This window comes from Triticum urartu, chromosome 7A (genome assembly GCF_056163025.1).
Source record: "Triticum urartu cultivar PI428250 chromosome 7A, HENAU_Tu73, whole genome shotgun sequence".
Lineage (NCBI taxonomy): Eukaryota > Viridiplantae > Streptophyta > Magnoliopsida > Poales > Poaceae > Triticum > Triticum urartu.
The window spans coordinates 34,668,767-34,674,039 of NC_141879.1; the positions used below are offsets into that span (position 1 = coordinate 34,668,767).

The window sequence follows — 5,273 nt, forward strand, 5'->3', positions numbered from 1 at the left end:
AGTTTGGGGGTACGTAGGTATATATAGGAGGAAGGAGTACATCGGTGGAGCAACAAGGGGCCCACGAGGGTGGAGGGCGCGCCCCCACCTCATGGCCTCCTGGTTGATGTCTTGACGTAGGGTCCAAGTCCTCTGGATCATGTTCGTTCCGAAAATCACGTTCCCGAAGGTTTCATTCCGTTTGGACTCCGTTTGATATTCTTTTTCCGCGAAACCCTAAAATAGGCCAAAAAACAGCAATTCTGGGCTGGGCCTCCGGTTAATAGGTTAGTCCCAAAAATAATATAAAAGTGTATAATAAAGCCCAGTAATGTCCAAAACAGAATATAATATAGCATGGAATAATCAAAAATTATAGATACGTTGGAGACGTATCATGAGGTGACTCGCGCATGGTCTCCTACTGGATTGATACCTTGGTTCTCAAAAACTGAGGGAAATACTTACGCTGCTTTGCTGCATCACCCTTTCCTCTTCAAGGGAAAACCAACGCATGCTCAAGAGGTAGCATGCCTCTACTTCACTAGCTCGTTAATCAACGATGGTTATGTTTCCTGACCATAGACATGTGTTGTCATTTGATGAACGGGATCATATCATTAGAGAATGATGTGATGGACAAGACCCATCCATTAGCTTAGCATAATGATCGTTTAGTTTTATTTCTATTGCTTTCTTCATGACTTATACATATTCCTCTAACTATGAGATTATGCAACTCCCGAATACCGTAGGAACACATTGTGTGCTATCAAACGTCACAACATAACTGGGTGATTATGAAGATGCTCTACACGGGTCTCCGAAGGTGTTTGTTGAGTTGGCATAGATCGAGATTAGAATTTGTCACTCCGAGTATCGGAGAGGTATCTCTGGGCCCTCTCGGTAATCCATATCACTATAAGCCTTGAAAGCAATGTAACTAATGAGTTAGTTACGGGATGATGCATTACAGAACGAGTAAAGAGACTTGCTGGTAACGAGATTGAACTAGGTATGTTGATACCGACGATCGAATCTCGGGCAAGTAACATACCGATGACAAAGGGAATGACATATGTTGTTATGCGGTTTGACCGATAAATATCTTCATAGAATATGTATAAGCCAATATGAGCATCTAGGTTCCAGTATTGGTTATTGACCGGAGATGTGTCTTGGTCATGTCTACATAGTTCTCGAATCCGTAGGGTCCGTACGCTTAACGTTCGATGACGATTTGTATTATGAATTATGTGTTTTGGTGACCGAAGTTTGCTCGGAGTCCCGAATGAGATCACAGACATGACGAGGAGTCTCGAAATGGTCGAGAGATAAATATTCATATATTGGAAGGTTATATTCGGACATCGGAATGGTTCCAAGTGATTCGAATATTTTACGGGAGTACCGAGGGGTTACCGGAACCCTCCGGGGGAATAATGGGCCTTAGTGGGCATTAGTGAAGAGAGAGGAGGGCCGCACGAGAGGTGGTGCGCGCGCCCCTTGCCCAATCTGAATTGGACAAGGGGAGGGGGAACCCCCCTTTCCCTTACCCTCTCCCTCTCCTTCCTATTCCCTCCGGTTGAGAAAGGAAAAGGCGCGCGGGGGGGGGGGGGGGGGGGGTGAATCCTACTTGAGCTAGGAGTCCAAGTAGGACTCCCCCCTTGGCGCGCCCCTCCTAGCCGCTGGCCTCCTCCTCCCCCTTTATATACGGGGGCGGGGGGCACCCCAAAGGACACCAAGATTCCTCTTAGTCGTGTGCGGTACCCCCCCTCCACAATTTCCTCCTCCGTTCATATTGTCGTAGTGCTTAGGAGAAGCCCTGCGCGGATCACATCACCATCACCGTCGCCACGCCGTCGTGCTGATGGAACTCTCCCTCGACCCTCTACTGGATCAAGAGTTCGAGGGACGTCATCGAGCTGAACGTGTGCTGAACATGGAGGTGTCATACGTTCGGTACTTGGATCAGTCGGATCGTCAAGACATTCGACTACATCAACCGCGTTAATCTAACACTTCCGCTTTTGTTCTACAAGGGTACGTGGACACAGTCTCCCCTCTCACCCCCTCATTGCTATGCATCTCCTAGATAGATCTTGCTTGATCATAGGAATTTTTTTGAAATTGCTTGCTACGTTCCCCAACAATGGTATCATAGCCAGGTTTATGTGTAGATGATATGCACGGGTAGAACACAAAGAGTTGTGCACGATAATAGTCATACTACTTACCACCAACATCTTACTTTGATTCGGCGGTATTATTGGATGAAGCGGCCCAGACCGACATTACATGACCGCGTTCATGAGACTGGTTCTACCGACGTGCTTTGCACACAGGTGGCTAGCGGGTGTCTGTTTCTCCAACTTTAGTTGAATCGAGTTTGACTACGGCCGGTCCTTATTGAAGGTTAAAAAATCGTTGTGGTTTTGATGCGTAGGTAAGAACGGTTCTTGCTAGAAGCCCGTAGCATCCACGTAAAACTTGCAGGAACAAAGTAGAGGACGTCTAACTTCTTTTTGCAAGGCATGTTGTGATGTGATATGGTCAAGACGTGTTGAGATATAAATTGTTGTATGAGATGATCATGTTTTGTAAAAGTTATCGGCAACTGGCAGGAGCCTTATGGTTGTCGCTTTATTGTATGAAATGCAATCGACATGTAATTTCTTTACTTTATCACTAAGCGGTAGCGATAGTCGTAGAAGCAATAGTTGGCGAGACGACAACGACGCTACGATGGAGATCAAGGTGTCAAGCCGGTGACGATGGAGATCATGACGGTGCTTTTGAGATGGAGATCAATGGCACAAGATGATGATGGCAATATCATGTCACATATTTTGATTGCATGTGATATTTATCCTTTATGCATCTTATTTTGCTTAGTACGGCGGTAGCATTATAAGATGATCCCTCACTAAATTTCAAGGTACAAGTTTTCTCCCTGAGTATGCACCGTTGCTACAGTTCGTTGTGCCGAGACACCACGTGATGATCGGGTGTGATAAGCTCTACGTTCACATACAATGGGTGCAAGCCAGTTTTGCACATGCAGAATACTCGGGTTAAACTGGACGAGCCTAGCATATGCAGATATGGCCTCGGAACACTGAGACCGAAAGGTCGAACATGAATCATATAGTAGATATGATCAACATAGTGATGTTCACCATTGAAAACTACTCCATCTCACGTGATGATCGGACATGGTTTAGTTGATATGGATCACGTGATCATTTAGATGACTAGAGGGATGTCTATCTAAGTGGGAGTTCTTAAGTAATATGATTAATTGAACTTTAATTTATCATGAACTTAGTACCTGATAGTTTTCGCATATCTATGTTGTTGTAGATCAATGGCACGTGCTCCCGTTCCCTTGAATTTTAATGCGCTCCTAGAGAAAGCTAAGTTGAAAGATGATGGTAGCAACTACACGGACTAGGTCCGTAACTTGAGGATTATCCTCATTGCTGCACAGAAGAATTACGTCCTTGAACCACCGCTAGGTGTGCCACCCCCTCCAACAACTATGGACATTGTGAATGCCTGACAGTCGCGTGTTGATGACTACTCGATAGTTCAATGTGCCATGCTTTATGGCTTAGAATCGGGACTTCAACAACGTTTCGAACGTCATGTATCATATGAGATGTTCCAGGAGTTGCAGTTAATATTTCAAGTAAATGCCTGAGTTGAGAGATATGAAGTCTCCAACAAGTTCTATAGCTGCAAGATGGAGGAGAATAGTTCTGTCAGTGAACACATACTCAGAATGTCTGGGTACCATAACTACTTGACTCAGCTGGGAGTTAATATTCCTGATGATAGTGTCATTGATAGAGATATTCAGTCACTTCCACCAAGTTATAAAGGTTTCATGATGAACAATAATATGCAAGGGATGTAAAAGACAATTCCCGAGCTCTTCGCAATGCTAAAGGCTACGGAGGTAGAAATCAAGAAGGAGCATCAAGTGTTGGTGGTTAACAAGACCACTAGTTTCAAGAAAAAGGGCAAAGGGAAGAAGGGGAACTTCAAGAAAAATAGCAAGCAAGTTGCTGCTCAAGGGAAGAAGCCCAAGTCTGGACCTAAGCCTGAAACTGAGTGCTTCTACTGCAAAGGGACTGGTCACTGAAAGCAGAACTTCCCCAAGTATTTGGCAGATAAGAAGGATGGCAAAGTGAAAGGTATATTTGATATACATGTTATTGATGTGTACCTTACTAATGCTCATAGTAGCGTCTGGGTATTTGATACTGGTTCTATTGCTCATATTTGCAACTCAAAACAAGGGCTACGGATTAAATGAAGATTGGCTAAGGACGAGGTGACGATGCGTGTGTGAAATGGTTCCAAAGTCGATGTGATCACCGTCGGCATGCTACCCCTACATCTACCATCGGGATTAGTTTTAGACCCAAATAATTGTTATTTGGTGCCAGCCTTGAGCATGAACAGTATATCTAGATCTTGTTTGATGCGAGATGGTTATTCATTTAAATCAGAGAATAATGGTTGTTCTGTTTATATGAGTAATATCTTTTATGGTCATGCACCCTTGGTGAGTGGTCTATTTTTGTTGAATCTCGATTGTAGTGATACACATATTCATAATATTGAAGCCAAAAAATGCAAAGTTAATAATGATAGTGCAACTTATTTGTGGCACTGCCGTTTAGGTCATATTGGTGTAAAGCGCATGAAGAAACTCCATGCTGATGGGGTTTTGGAATCACTTGATGCTTGCGAACCATGCCTCATGGGCAAGATGACTAAGACTCCGTTCTCCGGAACAATGGAGCAAGCAACTGACTTATTGGAAATAATACATACTGATGTATGCGGTCCGATGAGTGTTGAGGTTCGCGGCGGGTATCATCATTTTTTTGACCTTCATAGATGATTTGAGCAGATATGGGCATATCTACTTAATTAAACATAAGTCTGAAACATTTGAAAAGTTCAAAGAATTTCAGAGTGAAGTGGAAAATCATCGTAACAAGAAAATAAAGTTTCTACAATCTGATCATGGAGGTGAATATTTGAATTATGAGTTTGGTCTTCATTTGAAACAATGTGGAATAGTTTCGCAACTCCCGCCACCTGGAACACCGCAGCGTAATGGTGTGTCCGAAAGTCATAACCGTACTTTATTAGATATGATGCGATCTATGATGTCTCTTGCTGATTTACCGCTATCGTTTTGGCGTTATGCTTTAGAGACGGTTGCATTCACGTTAAATAGGGCACCATCTAAATCCGTTGAGATGACACCTTATGAT

The 5,273-nt window shown here is 43.6% G+C and overlaps 1 pseudogene; it reads left to right on the forward strand.

Annotated features, from left to right (window-relative positions):
* Positions 1-3,346: 3,346 nt before the first annotated feature.
* Positions 3,347-4,300, forward strand: LOC147957373 (uncharacterized; annotated as a pseudogene).
* The last annotated feature ends 973 nt before the right edge of the window (positions 4,301-5,273 follow it).